We start from the raw sequence: 20,979 nt of genomic DNA, 5'->3' as shown, positions 1-20,979 counted from the left end.
CTAATTTTTTTCACTCGGTATAAATTACAGTCTTTCTACTATTTCATCTCCTTTGATCCGCAAGGCAGCCGTTGCGAGGTCTGTTGTTCGAAGACCTTCCCGTGCATTCGACGAGCTCCGCCCCTGCATTCGTGGGTGAGCACAAATGACATCTGACATCTCTTGTCGGTCTTCGGATGAAACTTGCTAGATATAGGTAAATCAATACATCAGTATGCGTGACCAGTATGCGTCTCCCGTTCGAAAGGGTTACAGTTATAAATATGCATGCATTTGCATATATTTATAACCGTGGTTCTTCCGAATTATCCAACGTTATACATGGACAACCCGAGTATGTGTAGATTGGGTTCGTTTTCCCATATGCTTTGTTCCAGATTCGATGCATAATTTCGTCAGTGTCTCCCTGTTGTTTTCCGTATACATCCTCTCTTTTATTGCCGAGACGTGTATCAGGAGAATAGTGGGGAGGTGCTGCCGAAATTTTGCATTGGATCCGGAGCAGAGCATATGGGAAAACGAACCCAATCTACACATACTCGGGTGGGATTAGGACCTATCTTTACCTATTAGCGTGTAGGTTGCATGGACGTAATAAAACTGACAAACTTGATTAGCGGATGAATATAGATGATGAATTATGCATATATTTCTTGTGTGTCCATAGGTAGGCAAGATGAGTGATCGTGCTTGGATGTACACTGGTCACCCTAGTCGGAAAGACATGACCAATGAATGGTTACAAAAACTAGGGGGTTTGTGAGAGCCGCATTTGCAAATGGCCAGCAAAAAACATGGTGCCCCTGTCCCAGCTGCGACAACTGGAAAAAGTAGACGGAGTTTGAAATGGGTAAATGTTAGAGCATATATCTCCATATGTGGTTTTGGTAATTGATGACAATTCCTATGGACTAATGGTTGTTGTAAGTTATATTTATAGGATTTGTCCATAGGCACTTCTTGAAGTCCATCTGTTGGGTTCAAGGAGTTTATATGATGACCAAGATGTTATTCAAGGTATTATCCAAAGAATGGTCATAGAGACACTAGGTTGATCAAGATCTCAGACAAAGAGTAAATCAAGCTGATCAACACACAAAGCGTATAAGATGTACCAAGAGTGATCAAGTGATCCCATGGTATGGTAAGCATTGTCCATTACGTGTTTGTGTACTAACCCATGGTCTTTGTGAGAGTCCTATGTGGGGGTTAGGTGTGCTTCCATGGGCTTGCGTCAAAAGGAAGATCTCATACAACCCATGAAGGATGACGTCAAGTGGCGATCGTCATCAAGATTGTGGTGTGCAAGTTCAAGTGCATCATCACGAATATATCATTGAAACTATTGTTAATGATCATGTGTTGATAAGGACAAGCTCATGTGCTAACAAGGACAAGATCAAGATAAGCATTCCTGAGCACTACATGCTTGATTCTTGTGGATGTTCACATGGTGGACAAATGAAGATGAATACATAAGCTAGGCTCTCCACATTGTGTATGGGAGAGCTACTTGAAGACTTCATCATGTCTTGCTTTCAACTTGAGCCAAGAAGGAACAACAACGTCAAGCTCAAGTAAAAGGGCTAACTCAAAGGTATCAGTTCCTTTGACGCCAGTTCTGTGGAGTGATGATCAGCGAATAAAAGTATACACTCAAGTATGGATCATCAGTACCCCTTTTATGATTCTTGAGTCTTTAGGGATCCCGCACTATTAAGAGGGGATCACAGGTTTTGCGATGAACTTGCTCAAACTACATCTCCACTGTTCTGCTCAGACCACATCTCCACTGCTCTGCTGTTATCTGAAAATAGAACAAGTGCCTTGGACATCCGGCTTCCTCCGGACGTCGGAGGGTCGGGCGACTGACTGCTTTGGAAATCCGGAATCCTATACCAGAGAAATCAGAGCCATATAACTCGGACTTCCGGCTCCCTCCAAACGTCCGAGGGCCGGTCAAGGGTCGGACGACCGACAGGCTTCGGAAATCCGGAGCCCTGCACCAGAAGAACTTGAGCCCTATAACTCGGATTTCCGGCTCCCTCCGGACGTCCGAGGGCCGGACGTCCCTCCCCTTTTGGAAATCCGGAACCTCCCACCAGTAGAAGTTGAGTCGAATAACTCGGATTTCCGGCGTTCTCCGGACATCCGGTCGCTGTTCAATTCACAGTATTTTCAGTGATATCTACAGGCCTCGGACGACTGACCCCTATCGGACGTCCGACCCCTCGCGGACGCCCGGACTTCCGGAAACTGTCGGACGTCCGGACCCTGTGTGACTTAAAGTCTCCCCAATGGCTGTTTTTCTCTCCCCACTATAAATACCCCCTTCCACTTCGTGAGAGGGTTGCCCAACACAGCCTTATCCTCATAAGAACACACTTCTACCTCAGACACATTTGCTCACACCAAATCTTAGATCCCAAGAGCATTTTTGAGCCCCTTTGAGAGTTGTTCCAATCAAAAGATAGATCGTCTCCCTCTCCTCCTCTCAACCCAAGCTATTTGAGATTTGAGCAAGTTTTGAGCATTCCCCGTGATCTTGTTACTCTTGGAGGTTGGATACTCCTAGGCGGTAGGAGTTCTTCGGAGAGGAATCAATCTGTGTGATTACCCCCCGGAAAAGTTTGTGAGGGTTTGGAAGCCACCTCAAAGGCTTACCACTAGTGGTTGAGAAACGCCTTTGTGGTGTTATCTCAAAGGGAGAATAGGGTGAGCCTTCGTGGCGTTGGTGTGCCTTCGTGGTAACATCCACCTCTCTAACGGTGACTAGCTTCCCTCCAAGGAAGTGAACATCGGGATACATCTTTGTCTCAGTGACCTTGGTTATCCTTAACCCTAACTCCTTACTTGTGGTTTACTTGTGTTACTTGAGCATACATACATTGCATATTGTTTGTGCTCATTATATTGTGTTGGCTATTTCTTGTACGAGATTAATCATTCAAGCATACCCTCTATATCCACACGTTCATACTTGCAGCCTTTGATATATCGTGTGATATAGTGTGATCCAGTATCTTGTGTTGTTCACCTACTTGTCGTGTGATATAGCTCAAGTAAATTTGTGTAACTTACTTGTGCTTGTTAGTAATTGTATTGTGTCCATCTTGGTAGATCGTGTTGTTGATACACGTTGCAGTGCCTAGTGCATTTAGGATTTGTGCTTCACTAGTACCCTCTTAGTTTATTTCTGCATTAGTTTCAAGCCAAATCCGAAGAAGTTTTTAAATAGCCTATTCACCCCCTCTAGGCGTCACCGAGGTCTTCTCAATTGGTATCAGAGCTAGGTCTCTCTTTAATTAGGTTTCACGACCTAGAGAGTATCGATGTCGACTATTGGATTAGTGCACAATGGCATCTTTGACTTTGATGGCACAAATTATACCCTATGGAGAATTCGTATGCTTCATCACTTTCGGGCCATGGGCCCAAATACTTTACGAATTGTTCTTGTAGGGATTGTTGACAAAAGGATGATGCATCTTCATCTACTAATGAGATGTATCTTGATTGTGAGGCTTTTCTTGCCATTCATCGAACCATAAGTCCTGAAGTGTTTAAGTCTATCTCGACTTGCAAGTCAGGTCATGAAGTTTGGACTAAACTTGAATATATATATATGGTGGGTCCAATCTTGATGAAGACGGTATTATGATGAAGGAGTTGGTGGATGAGCTCTTCACTCTTTTCAATCTTAAAGAGTCCACCACTACTTCCATATCCAATTGCTTGCACACCTCAGCATCTTCAATCTCACAAGGTAATGACATGGTGAGTGAAGAAATATATGTCGATGAAAATGCCATAGCCTCTATGGACACGAGCATATCTAGCACCACACATAGTGTAAATTATTGTGCTGATAGGTCATGCATTTCACCTAAAGATCCCTCGACAAATGTCTGTGGTGATATGCCTGCTTCCTCGTGTCCTCTTGATCAAAATATCTTGTTTCTCCCTAGTTGCTCTATGACTAACCATTTAGGGGAAATCAAGAAATATGAAGTACTTTTGACTAATGAAGAATCTGATTCACCAAAAGAATCATCATCAACTCCTCCAGTTCACATGTGCCTCATGGCAAGAGGTAATAATGAGGTATCATCTTCCCTGTGCAATAATGATGATATTTGCGATGAGGATGATGATGATGATTTGACCGAAAATATCTATGTGATCAGTAAAATTCTTCATAAAGCTAAAAATAACGCTCTTCAAAGATTCCAAGATATTCTTGCTTACTTTCAAAATTGTAATGATTCACTTAATATGAACAAGCTAAAAGTGAACAAGTTGAACATGAACTTGAGAAGAGTCATCAAGTATGTAGAGACTTAAGATCTTCAAAAGGAGAGACTGAAGTTGCTCATGATAAACTTAAAAAGGATTTTGAGGTCCTTCTCCTTGAATGCAATAATGTCAAGGGAGAGCTCATTAAAACATCTAAGATCTATGAGGAGCTTCAATCTACTCATGAGAAGTCTCTATTTGCTACGTACTCCTCTCATATTGTTGATGATACTTGTACATCTAACTCTACCTCATTTGAAGTATCAACATTGAAGGAGAATATTGAGCTACGTGCTCAACTTGATTTACTAACTAGCAATTATGGGAAGTTGGAAGAAAACCATGTAATGCTCACAAGATCTCATGCTGATCTTCTAACATCCTATAATGCACAAAAGTTAGCTCATGAGGCTATCATCACCAAGGTAACATCAAATGAGCCTCATGTGGACAATGGCACTACTTCTAGTCAAAGTACTATATTTCCATGTGCTAGTCCTCGTAATTCGTCTACTCATAATGTTGCTACCTCGTGTGATGAATTACTTTCCTTGCCTTGTTGCTCTAACAATGAAGCTTACACTTCCTCTAGTGCTTGCATTGATAATAACCGTGCAGAGGAAATCGAAGAGCTCAAGGCCCAAGTCACTTCTTTGAAGAATGACTTGGAACAGTGTCATGAAGGGATGTCCACACTCAACAACGTCCTGTGTGAGCAAACATCTCCGAATGACAAAAATGATGTTGGAGTAAACTCAAACAATAACAAGAGGGGCCTAGAACAAGTCAAGAATTCGGCCAAAATCATTTGCTTCAAGTGCAAAGTTAAAGGGCACCATGTTAGATCTTGCCCTCTGAAGACGAAGTCTCAAAGTCACAAGCAACAAGGGAAGCGGCCACAAATTCAATCACATACTCAACTACAAGTTGAAGGAAGGCCTCTTCCCAATAAGACCCAAGCCAACACTCCCCAAGGTGAGAAATCAACTGGGAAGAAAACAAAGGGTAGATGTTTCTACTTATGTTGTGAGAAGGGTCACGTCGCTTCGTTTTGCACGAGAGGTAACTTATCCAACCCAATCACTATTGATGATACATATTCCCTTGGGAAGGATAAGGTTGGCAATGTGTTTGCCAAGTTTGTTGGTACTCAAAATGGTGTCAAGAAAAGAACCATTTGGGTTGCCAAGCCTATTGTGATTAACCTCTTAGGACCCAACGTAGTTGGGGACCAACATGCTCAAACTTGATCAATAGGTGACTATGGAGGACATTAGAGACTTGGATACATAATGAATAATTAAGGGGTCTTTATCATTCATATTATCTCAAGCCAAGTCATTTGGATTATCGAGTTTCTATCTTATATCCAATGTGCCTCCTTACGGTAACTTATACTTAAACTGTTTACATTGTTAGGTGCTTGCCCCTTTGCATGTTGTGGTTTTGTACCTTGCATGCGTTTGTATATGTTGTGCTTCCAACTTGCTTATCTTGAGTAATCGAGTATGGGTATGTTGGTTTGCATATCATGTACATGTGAGTCTTATATTGAGCCTTTTTGCATCTTGTTTATATTTTTTTTGTTGGCTCTTGTGAGATATTAATGGATTATCCCATTGTGGGGGAGTGATGTGCTTTGCACACCTCACAATCCTATAAATGTGTATACATGGGGAATACCACTTAGTTTTGATACTTCAAGATTATCTAGTTTCTATGTGGTATGTCTTACTCATGAGAAATTCAAATTCTATATGGTCCATTAAGTATCTCTTGTTGGTGTTAATTTGCCACTTGTTAATGTTGTTGGTTTATCACATTATGGGGGAGTAATATGCTATGTGCATATTACAAACCTAGAAAATGTGTACATTTGACGTGTTGCCACTTAGTGTTGATATTGTAAATTATCTTGTTCCTAGGTGGCATGTTAGCTCTACAAGTGTCATTTGCTTGCGTTTTATGGGTAAAGATGATCTTGGATATATTTGTGATCTACCAATGAGTATCACTTTGAAAATACTTCTTGTCCTTGACAATTGGTATTCCCATCATGTGATAGGAATTGCTAATCATCTTTACATTGGATTTTGTGTTTCGTTTGTCTCCCTTGCCTCTTATGAATCTATTTTAACATGTCTAGTGTTTTTATAGATATAGAGAAAGTGATGATCCCATCGTGTGCGTTTTGTATTCAAATGCAAATTCTATATAATGCACGTCCCTTGGGGGAGCTATCCTATTTTCTTTAGAACACTCTCTTTATTCACCCATCATAAAATCTTTTGATCCCCATCAAGTATGTGTTGATGGGAGGCAAGTCTTGCTCTTTATGATGCTTTGTGCCATCATGAAAATTTGTCGAGGGCTTGGTCTGTTGGAACCTAGCTGTCTTTTGGGAACTAGATACCTCGTGTTTGTTTTCCTTCAGTTGGTTTCTTGTTGCCTTCTATTTGGCATGTGTCAATGGATATCTCATTCCTTGAGGTATTTTTTAATTGATATCCTTCAAGTGATAGTTCTTTTTGTTTTAGGATCTTATTATCACTTGATACCTTGTATTTTTGTGACTTATCAACTTTGTGTTGAGTTGATTCTTGAGAATCTTGAGCATGTGTATCTAGCTACTATATACAACTTCTTTTGCCTGCTTTCCTTCTTTGACCCAATATATAGGGGAAACTCCACCTTGTCATAAATTGGCTAAAGTGTGCATGAAATTCAAATTCATATCTATATGCACATATGTATGTGGAGTTTGTCCTATGTATTGCTGGTTTTCTAACTCTTTGGTCCCAATGAGTTTGGGCACCATTTTGTTTGTTTTGCTGTTCCAGGAACAACTGGAGATGCATTGGATGCTCGGCTCACCTATAAGGAAGGTGTTGAGACCATGTGATTATTGGAGCCAAGTTAGGATGATTAAAGAACAACTATCTACTACATCAACCAATGTTGTCTCAGTAACAAGTATCCACTTCATGCATTCTTTTCTTGCAAAGGCCCCAACCTGTCTTTTCTTTTCCAAGTTGCATCATGGCATGAATCTCTTGATTCGTTCTTGTAGTACTTGTTTGCTTTCTCAAAGCATCCGAACGATGATGTCTTACTACTAGTTGGGATGTCTTTGATGTTAGTATGTTGGAAGTTCATATTATACAATAAGAAAATATTAGGCCATGTGCTATGCTTCCAAGCAAAAGATCTCATTGATATATTTATGACTTCCTTTTTGGATATCTAGTTTGTTCCTTCTTGTAACCATTTTGTGTGTATATCCTTCTTTGTGGATATATATCATCATGATTGTCTTCTATTTAAAATCTTTTACACATAAGAGAAGTTACATCTCTAATTGATATCCTCTTTTCTTTCACGCCCATCGTTACATTTCCTTTTTCAGTTTTTGGTGGCTTCGTGAAAAGATTTGTTTTGAGTGCGTATCTTATTGTCCTACATCTTGATGCACTCTTTGGCCGTGAAGATTATTTTTCCTCATGCTTGTCTTGATGAGGGTTTTGCCATTTCAATCAGTATCCCTCCTCTTGATAAGGTTCTTACTTCCTATCTTCACAATGGGTTGCCACAAGCGTTGGTTCTTATTTTGTTTATTAGTAAGCTTTTGAACCCATTTTCTAGTATGTGTGTGTGGGAATGATGTCTTGCACTTTGTATCTCATTTCATCAAGACTATGTTGATGAGTAATGCTCATCCTTATCTTAGTCTTCTCAAGTGCTTTGCCATGACTCACACACATTACTTTGTTTGAGGCTATTCTTAAGTTGCTTCTATTACATGTTGCTCAACCATTTGTTTTGTGCAATTGATATGCTTATTGTCTCATCTATCTTCTTGCACTCGTTGTGTGTTTTATAAATTCTGGGGGAGCAACGATCCTATTTTGTGCACGTGTGTCAAATACAAAAATCTCATATTAGTGCACAAATCATGGGGAGCTTCTCTAGTTTTTGATAAAGCACTATGTTGCCTTTATCATAATATCTTTTACTCATGTGGTTCGAAGGACCATATGATTTTTTGTTCCATCTGGAATCTTTTGATTGCTTGCCTCTATCTTTGTATGTCTTTGTGGCATACGGTCCTTTTATTTGCACTCTTTGGGTCCTCAATATAGTTTGTTTTCCTCCAACTACTTATCATTGTATTTGTGTATTTTTCTGCACTCATTTGCTGAGAAGTACACACTTTTTGGAGGACCACCTACTATATTGGCTTTCTAAACTTTTCGTCCATTTTGGCAATCGATGCCAATGGGGGAGAAGTTTAGAGAGTTTACTTTGGATGTGTTTAGAGGGTTTTGCTTTTATTGCGTAAGCATTTACATCTTGCACACATGCATTATTACCTTGTATGTGTGTGCTTGGTTATGCTTATTCCCTTATATAAACTCTCTTGAAGTGGTTGTCTTCAATTACCAAAATGGGGGAGATTGTTAGAGCATATATCTCCATATGTGGTTTTGGTAATTGATGACAATTCCTATGGACTAATGGTTGTCTTAAGTTATATTTATAGGATTTGTCCATAGGCACTTCTTGAAGTCCATCTGTTGGGTTCAAGGAGTTTATATGATGACCAAGATGTTATTCAAGGTATTATCCAAAGAATGGTCATAGAGACACTAGGTTGGTCAAGATCTCAGACAAAGAGTAAATCAAGATGATCAACACACAAAGCATATAAGATGTACCGAGAGGGATCAAGTGATCCCATGGTATGGCAAGCATTGTCCATTACATGTTTGTGTACTAACCCATGGTCTTTGTGAGAGTCCTATGTGGGGGTTAGGTGTGCTTCCATGGGCTTGCGTCAAAAGGAAGTTCTCATACAACCCATGAAGGATGACGTCAAGTGGCGATCGTCATCAAGATTGTGGTGTGCAAGTTCAAGTGGATCATCACAAATATATCATTGAAACTATTGTTAATGATCATGTGTTGATAAGGACAAGCTCATGTGCTAACAAGGACAAGATCAAGATAAGCATTCCTGAGCACTACATGCTTGATTCTTGTGGATGTTCACATGGTGGACAAATGAAGATGAATACATAAGCTAGGCTCTCCACATTGTGTATGGGAGAGCTACTTGAAGACTTCATCATGTCTTGCTTTCAACTTGAGCCAAGAAGGAACAACAACATCAAGCTCAAGTGAAAGGGCTAACTCAAAGGTATCAGTTCCTTTGACGTCAGTTGTGCGGAGTGATGATCAACGAATAAAAGTATACACTCAAGTATGGATCATCAGTACCCCTTTTATGATTCTTGAGTCTTTAGGGATCCCGCACTATTAAGAGGGGATCACAGGTTTTGCGATGAACTTGCTCAAACTACATCTCCACTGTTATGCTCAGACCACATCTCCACTGCTCTGCTGTTATCTGAAAATAGAACCAGTGCCTCAGACATCCGGCTTCCTCCGGACGTTGGAGGGCCGGGCGACCGACTGCTTCGGAAATCCGGAATCCTATACTAGAGAAATCAGAGCCATATAACTCGGACTTCCGGCTCCCTCCGGACGTCCGAGGGCCGGTCAAGGGTCGGACGACCGATAGGCTTCGGAAATCCGGAGCCCTGCACCAGAAGAACTTGAGCCCTATAACTCGGATTTCCGGCTCCCTCCGGACGTCCCTCCCCTTTTGGAAATCCGGAACCTCCCACCAGTAGAAGTTGAGTCGAATAACTCGGATTTCCGGCGTTCTCCGGACGTCCGGTCGCTGTTCAATTCACAGTATTTTTAGTGGTATCTACAGGCCTCGGACGACCGACCCCTGTCGGACGTCCGACCCCTCGAGGACGCCCGGACTTCCGGAAACTGTCGGACGTCCGGACCCTGTGTGACTTAAAGTGTGCCCAACGGCTGTTTTTCTCTCCCCACTATAAATACCCCCTCCCACTTCGTGAGAGGGTTGCCCAACACAGCCTTATCCTCATAAGAACACACTTCTACTTCACACACATTTTCTCACACCAAATCTTAGATCCCAAGAGCATTTGTGAGCCCCTTTGGGAGTTGTTCCAATCAAAAGATAGATCGTCTCCCTCTCCTCCTCTCAACCCAAGCTATTTGAGATTTGAGCAAGTTTTGAGCATTCCCCGTGATCTTGTTACTCTTGGAGGTTGGAGACTCCTAGGCGGTAGGAGTTCTTCGGTGAGGAATCAATCCGTGTGATTACCCCCCGGAAAAGTTTGTGAGGGTTTGGAAGCCACCTCAAAGGCTTACCACTAGTGGTTGAGAAACGCCTTCGTGGTGTTATCTCAAAGGGAGAATAGGGTGAGCCTTCGTGGCGTTGGTGTGCCTTCGTGGTAATATCCACCTCTCTAACGGTGACTAGCTTCCCTCCAAGGAAGTGAACATCGGGATACATCTTCGTCTCAGTGACCTTGGTTATCCTTAACCCTAACTCCTTACTTGTGGTTTACTTGTGTTACTTGAGCATACATACATTGCATATTGTTTGTGCTCATTATATTGTGTTGGCTATTTCTTGTACAAGATTAATCATTCAAGCATACCCTCTATATCCACACGTTCATACTTGCAGCCTTTGATATATCGTGTGATATAGTGTGATCTAGTATCTTGTGTTGTTCACCTACTTGTTGTGTGATATAGCTCAAGTAAATTTGTGTAACTTACTTATGCTTGTTAGTAACTGTATTGTGTCCATCTTGGTAGATCGTGTTGTTGATACACGTTGCAGTGCCTAGTGCAAGTAGGATTTGTGCTTGACTAGTACCCTCTTAGTTTATTTCCGCATTAGTTTCAAGCCAAATCCGAAGAAGTTTTTAAATAGCCTATTCACCCCCTCTTGGCGTCATCGAGGTCTTTTCAGTAAACACCTGCAGAAGTGGGGTTTTACGCCTAATTATACGATGTGGACTTTTCATGGTGAGTCTGACCAACGTGCCAGAGCTGAGGTGGTTCGTCGTCGCACCGACGAGCATGGTACCGGGATCGAAGACATGGAGCAAGACTTTGATGATGCTCGGGATTCGGACGATGAGATGGAGGAATCTGCAAAGGCCTTCTATGAAATGTTGGAGTCTTCAAAACGTCCTCTCCACAAGCACACTTAGCTTTGTCAGTTGGATGCCATCGCGCAAGTAATGGCTCTGAAGGCTCAGTTCAACCTAGACAGAGAATCCTACGACGCGATGATGACGATATTTGGATGCTTTCTACCCAAAGGCCATGTACTGTGTGCAAACCTATACCAGTCAGAGAAAATCCTCCGTGTACTTAAGATGCCCTATGAGAAGATACATGTGTGTGAGAATGGATGTGCCTTATTTAGTCTTGAGTATCCGGCCTTGAACTACTGCCCCATTTGCAATTCTTCCAGGTATATTGTAGTAGACAACGGTATGTGTGAGAAGATTCAGACCAAAATCCCCATTAATGTTCTTCGGTATCGGCCAATCGTACCAAGACTTCAACGTCTTTTCATGGTCGAAGAGACAACTAGAAAAATGACATGGCACAAATTGGGCAAAATAACTGAACTAGATGAGGATGGGAACAAGATGTTGGTACACATTTCAGATGCTTGTGCGTGGAAGCACTTTGATGCATTACATAAGGATAAATCGGCAGATCCAAGGCATCCTCGAGTTGCCATCAGCATAGATGGGTTCAATGTGTATGGTATGACAGCAACACAATACAGTTGCTGGCGTGTATTTGTCATTCCACTCAATCTCCCCCCGAAGAGATTATGAAAAGAAAGAACATTTTCCTGACGTTGATAATTCCAGGGCCCAACTATCCGGGGAAGAATATGAATGTGTACATGCAGCCGCTTAAGGATGAATTGCAAGAAGCATGGGATAATGGGATCAAGACATACGACACCGCTACCAAAAAACTTCAAAATGCATGTGTGGTACATGTACTCGACGCATGACTATCCAACGTATGCGCTATTCATTGGCTGGTGTGTGCATGGAAGGTTCTCGTGCACCACATGTAAGGCAACTCTCCAGTTTCGTTGGCTGCAGGCGGGTCGCAAGTTTTCTTGCTTCGACATGCATAGACAGTTCCTGGATCCTGACCATAAGTTTAGAAAAGACAAGAAGAATTTCATCAAAGGTAGAGTTGTCAAAAACACTGCACCAGCTGCGTGACAGGCCAACAAACCCTTGATCAGTTAAACGCTCTTGAGCCAGATCCTTTATGTCCAGGGTGTTTCAAAGGGTATAATATGGAACACGTCTGGACTCACAAGTCATGCTTATGGGATCTGCCTTACTTTAGATACCTCATTTGCCCACACAACATCGACGTGATGCACACTGAAAAGAATATTGCGGAGGCCATTTTTGGTACATTCTTCCGTATTAAACTTGTAGGCTAATGCAGAGTCTATGGACGCCGAGTTGAGACAAGTCGCTAATGGTTTTGACTATAAGGTCCGTTCATTTGACAAATACAACATCAACATGTATCACTTTCGTACCTTTGGCAAAGAGCTATCTATGCCCGACCTAAAGACTACAAATTGTTCTGTCTCTGCTATCAGCAAAGGAGGTGCCGAGTATTATGGAAGAGTTAAAGCAATTTATGATCTTATATTCTATGGTGAAAACCCACCGACCGTCGTATTCTTCAAATGTTATTGGTTTGAGACGAGGGAGACTAGAAGGACTCATGAACATATAGGACTAGTCTAAATCAACCAAAACACCCATTTAGATGTTCCCGATGTCTATATTACAGCTCAACAAGCGACACAAGTTTTCTATCTACCGTGGGCCCACTAAACTGATCCAAATCTAAAAGGTTGGGATGTCGTTTATGAACCGCCGCCATGTTTTAGACCACCTTCCCTCAATGAAGAGGATTACGAACCTCACATTAACCCAGACACATATGAAGGAGAATTCTTCCAAGAAACACGTATGTCCAAAAAACGTTTCAAGAACCGCTCTACTTCACCCCAGAACATTGAAGTAGACAGCGACAATGAATCCGTCTTAACCCCTGAGCCGGAACAGGAAGAGCCAAAAGAAGAAGAGGTTACTGCTGCGGATGATGTTTCACTTCTTGATCGATTACATAATGAAGGCCTTCCACATGTTCTTCCTAATAGTGATGATGATGCTGCATTTATTGATGATAGTGATGATCATGATGCATTTATTGACCCTCAAGCATATATAGACGATCAAGATTGTTATTAGTTCATGTCAGGTATTCAACTATTATTATATACATATATAAATTTTTAGTTCATGTTAGGTATTCAATTTTTATTAGTCATGTTGGTATTTATGATGATGATACACTTAAATTATATAGATTTTATTACTCATGTTGGTATTTATGTTGTACTAATTTCATTTACTCTTTGTCATGGCAGGTGTTGAAAGATAGTGGAAAAGGGTCGAAAGCACTCTGCGGCTCCTTCGTCGGCGGGTGGCGGGATGGGTACTTCCATTCCTGTCTTGCCTCTTCGGAGGGCGTTGCTCTCTACTCTGCATGGAGTACCCGCTTCTTCGACTCTCGCGGCCCCCGTGAGAGGAGGTCGACCCCCCGCGAAGCCGAGAGCTACTAAAGGTACACATGGTCGTGGGAGAGGTAGGGTGGCTACCATGCCTTCCGTGCCGTCACCCCAAGCTGATTCACCTGAGCACATGACTGCTAGGGTGGACTTGTCTGAGGTGGAGGCTACACGGTCTCCGGTTCACGAGCCTCAGGTCGACGAGCCTTCGACCCACGAGACTCGTGTCCGAGAGTCTTCGTTCTAGGACACTCCGAAGCAAAGCAAGGATGAGGGTACGTCCCAAGAGACCTAGTGGGATACCTCGACTGATGTGGGTCAGCCGGAGCCAAGTGGCCATGCTGATAGCGACGAGGAGCTGGGTGAGGGGGCCACCGTCTACCAGTGTGGTAGTACGGGGCTCCCGATCATGCCGGCGACCCGCGAGCAGAGGTGGTCAATTAAGCCAAATGGGGACAAGTAAGTTAATTTACTCTTATTTAACCTTTTGCCTTCACGTTTTCTCAAATATCTAATGTTTTGGCTTTAATTTGTCATACTGCAGGGGTTGGATTGTTGCCAAGGGTGTCCACAAGCCCAACAACGTCATTGGTGTGCTTTGCCGGCAAAACTTCCCGGGGTTTGTTACGTTGCCCGATCTGGGCCGAGAGGTAGGAATGACCTAGGAGCACTACTTGGGTGCCCCGGCCCCGCCGGAGGTGGATATCGAAGGTGTTTTGTGCCACACGAGGGCCGACATGGTGATCAGACAGTTCTAGGAAATTTCTCCTTTACACAATTAAAAATCAACAATAGCTAGTTATTGTACTAATTAGTGTTGTCTCGTTTGTAGACCTTCTATAGATGTGATGAGGGATACGAGGAGGACGCGACAAAGGTTATCGAAACCGAATGCCGCCGCCTACTTCAAAACTTTCGGCACGAGGCTTGGGTGCAGGCTGTTCGTGACTACTACACCTCGCGGCGTATTAGGAAGGATAAGGCGAAGTGCCGCGATTCTAAGATGGAGAAGGAGCATTACATGAAGGTAATTACATATTATTAAGGCCTTGTAGTTAGTTTTCTTGATTTGATTCTTATTTGTAGCGCTCAAATTTCTCTTTATTAACTTAGGTGCCCCCGAGATGGTGTGTGGATAAGATGGATTGTTGGAAGGCCTTGGTGGATCAGTGGTGCTCCGAAAAGTGGGAGGCCAGCCACAATAATGCCAAGGAGAGGCGTGGCAAAATGGTTGGTGTGCCACACCATCAAGGGAGCGTCAACATAAATGGGTTTGGTGAGAACTGGGTATGTGGTTTGCTTCATGACTCATGCAATTCATTCTTAATGCTAGCTTGAGCCCTTTACTAATACATTTTTCCTCTCTCTCTCTCTTTTAGGCGCGTCACAATAAGATGGAGGTGCCAGAGATGTACGAGCTCTATGCGATGGCCCATGCTGCCTCGTACAAGAAGGTCAAGGCATTCTCTGAGTCTAACCTCGATCATCCTGAAAACTTCACTAACATCTCCTCCCACCACAAGTTCGTGAAGTACAGAGATCACGTGAAGGCGAGGAAAGGGGAGGACTTTAACCCGAGCCATGGGCCTATTTATTCAGAGCTGGTGATGATAGCTGTCAACAGGAGGCCTTATACGTTGTCCTAGCACTCTCCGGCAGATCAAGGCACGCCAAACGAGCTCCTGTCCTGAGATAACACCTCGTCCACGGCCAATCGAGCTCGCCTTCGAGGTTAGTTTAATGGACTCAACTATCTTTCTGCATTACATTGTGTGTGCGAACCAATATGATTACAGTGCTAACAACTAGTTGTGTTGCAGGCTGCTATTCTGAAAGAGAGAGAGGCAACGCACGCGCTTTTGGCGGCGAAAGATAAGGAGATGAAGGAGATGGTGGAGAGGACGGTTGTGTTGTTCGAGGCGGAGAGGGCACGAAATGATGCGTCTAACAGGGCCATGTACGAGCTCTTAGTGGTAAGTTTCTTCTTCATATTTGTCAAATCTTGCATTTTAATATCCGTTTCATTAATAACTAAAAAGTTTGACTTGTCGAAACCAAATTTACAGTCTATGTGCGAGAAGACCGGCCACGTCCCTCCCACGATGCCAATCATTAACATGGCGGGGACAGTGAGTTTCATTTCAATGAAGTGATATTTTGAGTGTCATCATGCTAACGACACATTGCAAACGATGTTTGGTGCAGAATATCTCCCGAAACACATCACACGACCCTTCTAAAGTGGAGCCTTCTCCAGGTGAAACAAGCCAGAGCCACCGTGCTGACGAGAATGGTATGTTTTTTCTAGTGTTTTGCTTAACAACCGCATAATGATGTTTACTTACCATACCTTAGCTCCACAATGACATATTTTACCCAAGTTAGCTCTAGAATGACCTATACTTAGCTTAGTTTCCTCCTAAATGACATAATTATCTTAGTTAGCTCCAAAATGGCATAATAAGCATAGTTAGCTCCTAAATGACCTATTTTTACCTAAGTAGCTCTAAAATGACATATAGTTAGCTTAGTTTCCTCCTAGATGATGTAGTAAGCTAAATTAGCTCTAAAATGGAAAATTTAATAAAAATGACTTATACTTAGCTAAGTTCTCTCCTAAATGACATAATAAGCTTACCGAGCTCCAAAATGACCTATTGTACCTAACTTAGCTATTAAATGGCATATAATTAGCTTAGTTAGCTCCAAAATGGCTTAATAAGCATAGTTACCTCCTAAATGACCTATTTTACCTAAGTATCTCTAAAATGACATATAGTTAGCTTAGTTTCCTCCTAGATGACGTAGTAAGCTATATTTTCTCCAAAATGGCCCATTTAATAAAAAATGACCTATACTTAGCTAAGTTCTCTCCTAAATGACATAATAAGCTTACGTAGCTACAAAATGACCTATTGTACCTAACTTAGCTATTAAATGGCCTATAATTAGCTTAGTTGGCTCCAAAATGGCATAATAAGCATAGTTAGCTCGTAAATGACCTATTTTTACCTAAGTAGGTCTAAAATGACTTATACTTAGCTTAGTTTCCTCCTAGATGACATAGTAAGCTAGATTAGCTCCAAAATGGCCTATTTCATAAAAAATGACCTATACTTAGCTAAGTTCTCTCCTAAATGACATAATAAGCTTACGTAGCTACAAAATGACCTATTATACCTAACTTAGCTATTAAATGGCCTATAATTAGCTTAGTTAGGTCCAAAATGGCATAATAAGCATAGTTAGCTCGTAAATGACCTATTTTTACCTAAGTAGGTCTAAAATGACATATACTTAGCTTAGTTTCCTCCTAGATGACGTAGTAAGCTAAATTAGCTCCAAAATGGCCTATTTAATCAAAAAATGACCTATACTTAGCTAAGTTCTCTCCTAAATGGCATAATAAGGTTACTTAGCTACAAAATGACCTATTGTACTAACTTAGCTATTAAATGGCCTATAATTAGCTTAGTTAGCTCCAAAATGGCTTAATAAGCATAGTTAGCTCCTAAATGACCTATTTTTACCTAAGTAGCTCCAAAATGACATATACTTAGCTTAGTTTCCTCCTAGATGACGTAGTAAGCTAAATTAGCTCCAAAATTGCCTATTTAATAAAAAATGACCTATACTTAGCTAAGTTCTCTCCTAAGTGACATAATAAGTTTACTTAGCTACAAAATGACCTATTGTACCTAACTTAGCTATTAAATGGCCTATAATTAGCTTAGTTAGCTCCAAAATGGCTTAATAAGCATAGTTAGCTCCTAAATGACCTATTTTTTTACCTAAGTAGCTCCAAAATGACATATACTTAGCTTAGTTTTATCCTAGATGATGTAGTAAGCTAAATTAGCTCCAAAATGACTTATTTATTAAAAAATAACCTATACCTAGCTTACTTCTCTTCTTCATCTAGTCTTCTTCTTCTAACTTTCTTATTTCCCATTTTGCAGATTACATTCATTTCAAGAATCTTGGATTGATGGAGTGCTTGGGTTACTTGTATTTTTTGGATAATATGTACGGATGAAACTATTGTAATATATGGATATGAAACTTTGTATATATGGATGAAACTATTGTAATATATGGTTTGGTACGGATGAAACTTGCATAATATGTATGTATGTATGGATTAAACTTATTTTAACATGGTTATGAGTATGGCAACAACATTATTTCTATGAAATATATATATATATATATATATATATCATATATTCCTGTGAAAATTGTTGGGTATAATAAAAAATAAAATAAAGAGGGGCATTTTGGTTTCTTTGCCGTCCTCCCACCGACGACAAAGGGATCCCAACAGACGACAAAGGCCCTGAGCCTGGACTATTTTCCATCTTTGACGTCCACCCACAGATGGCAAAGGGGGGCAATGGCAGACGACAAAGGGGGCCATGGCGGACGACAAAGGGATGGTGGGCCCAACGGACGACAAAGGCAGCCGTTACCACTTGACGACCCTAGCCCGCGGATCTGCCGACCATTCTCTTTGCCGTCTGCCACCCCACGGCAAAATTTCTTTGCCGTCCAGAGGCGCAAGGCCGACGGCAAAGAACCTTTTTACCGAATTTTTCTTTTCTGTATAGCTTGCCGTGTGCAGACGAACGACAAAGGACTTTGCCGTCCGGGGTCCTCCCCTTTGCTGTCCGCTATGGCAGACGACAAAGTCCGTGATTCCTGTAGTGTTACCTTCCTGCATCAAAACACTCCCAAGTCTCTGACTAGAAGCATCACAATACACCTGGAAGTCTTTATGTATGTCTGGCATAGTTAAGACTGGTGTTGTAACTAAACGCTGCTTCAACTCCTGAAACCTAGCTTCACAATCATTAGCCCAAATAAACTTATTCCCCTTCTTCAACAATTCAGTCATAGGCTTTGCAATCTTTGAGAAATTCTCCATAAACCTTTTGTAATAACCTGCCAGGCCCAAAAAGCCGCGAATGTCACCAACTGACGTGGGTGACTCCCACTCTGTAACAATGTAACACCGTGGTTCTCGCTCGTGTTTTTTTCCTTTGCGGGATTCGACTCCCGTATTTTTTCTCGGTGTTATCAGATTTCTCTAGCTCTTGGGTATGTGCAGATGGTAATCTAGCCTTGCCTTCCCTATCCAACCAGAGATTCCCTCCAGTCCAACCTTGCCACCCAAGATCTTTTCTTAGGGTTTTGCTACCAAAACCCTACCTTCCGAGTTGCCGGAAGGGAAACCCTAATCCTTCCAGTTACAAAGGAACCCCAACTTCCTTTGATCTTTTGACTCCCAAACTTTTCCTAGTGATCATACTTCATCTATAAACCCTGGATATGCAAAAATATTGCCAAGTCATTTGCTATATTTTTCATCTATAATTAATTCCTTTTTCTGTCACTTGAAGGAATTAAATCCACGAAAATATATATCCATCTCCAGAGTCCATGAAAACTTGTGGAGACATTCTTTGTGATCATTCTCAGCTCCCATAAAAATATTGGCCATTATTAAATGGGGAAAATTGCATTTTCCTATTTCATGCCAATATTGCATTTTGGGCACTTTCTAAATGAACTACCATTTTGTTAGCCAGGAAAAATCCCAAATAAATCGTGGAGCTTCTCCTATCCATATATTCCCCATTTCCACAAAGAACCCAAGTTTCATAGTTCAAATTTTGAGCACAACGTCAATTTACAGATTCTATCCAGTTGGGCAAGTTGCAAAGGAAGTGCTCTATTCCTTTATATATCTGAGCTGAAAGTTTTCATGGCGATTAACACTGATAAATCACTGATGGAGACCAAAACCCAGCTCAATCCATCTGTCATTTCTCCACAACAATTTTCCCAAGTTCTTGTCCATTTGGAACCTATCTGAAGGAAGTACCGTTTTGGCATTTCCAAATAAACTGAAACTTTTCCAGTATCTTCATATGTTCAAATAATTCACCTCCTCCAAATTTCAGCTCAATGCAAGCTAGTATGTGAGTGCCACATTAAGGTTTGCATTCCAGTATGGTGGTTTGCATGGCAAGTGCTTGCTAAAATCCTCCATTTGGTTTGAAAGTTTGCCACAATACTCATCTTAGTGTAAGATCACAGCAAGAAAAAGATCAGCATCCATCACGAGCTGAATCTCCCCCACCCCACTCTTACCTGCCTTCTCAAGTCCAACCAGTCATTTCTTGAAGCCACTTACCTCCAAAACCTCTCTAGTCAACTCAGTGAAGCAAGTAGACGACCCCAGACACGGTTTGGCTATGAGTGAGGCGTGGCAATGCCGTGGCCACATGGTGACCATGCGCAGAGCGCGCCAAATCGGTGCACTGTGTCCTAGACCCTTCGGGAGTCGCCTCTGGCAGGCCGTGGCTTGTCCGCAAGCGTCGACGAGCTACCCACCATGTGGTTGAGTGTTCTGGAGGTTTCTCCCCTTCGTCTCCTAGACCATGGCCGTTTGTTCCGGCCTCTGATGCTTCACCGGATCACCGCCACGGTGACAAGCATATGGGAGCCTCGGCCGGCATCGGCTAGCTCCTCCCCGAGCTATTTAAGGCGCCACCCGAGTCCCTCTTCTTCACCAGCAAGCCCTAGCCCCCTCCCTCAAGCCCATCAATGGTTGAAGGCGGCCGCCGGACCTCCGCGGCAAATTCGGCCCGTAGCCGTCCCCCTCTCTCCCTAGGCCCTGTCTGCACCTGCCCCAAGGCCAGTGGAGCCGCCTCCATTCCCATTCCCTCCGGGAAGCCGTGCCTACATGACGCCCCTGCATCACGGCGGTGTGGTCCACCCCGAGCAGCCCCGCGGCTACCCATGGGCGTGGCGAGGGACGATGGAGCATGTGCGCCCTTCGGTCGGCCCCATCGAGCGGCGAGGCGACGGCCAGGCTGGCGGCCGGAGCCCAGCCTCGCCTCTGTGTCGTGGTGCAGAAGAAGATAGGAGGAGGAGAGAGGAGATGAGGCGGGGCCCTCGTGTTAGCTAGAGAGAGAGAGAGTCAACCCGGGCCCCGAGTTCGATTAACTGGAAGTGTATTTTCCGTTTTACGCTTTCATTTCACTGAAAGCGCAAACTGTTGCGGCTTCAGACGGAGATACATTTTCACTTCCCGATAGCGTAGTTTCTGGAATACACTTTCTGTTTTATCCCCAGGGACCTATTTGTAG

The 20,979-nt window shown here is 42.5% G+C and overlaps 1 pseudogene; it reads left to right on the top strand.

Annotated features, from left to right (window-relative positions):
- Positions 1-20,434: 20,434 nt before the first annotated feature.
- On the top strand, positions 20,435-20,979 carry LOC123450151 (annotated as a pseudogene).

The sequence above is a fragment of the Hordeum vulgare genome, chromosome 4H (genome assembly GCF_904849725.1).
Source record: "Hordeum vulgare subsp. vulgare chromosome 4H, MorexV3_pseudomolecules_assembly, whole genome shotgun sequence".
NCBI lineage: Eukaryota > Viridiplantae > Streptophyta > Magnoliopsida > Poales > Poaceae > Hordeum > Hordeum vulgare.
Note: the sequence above shows the minus strand (reverse complement) of the source record. Positions and strands in the feature narration are given on the sequence as shown.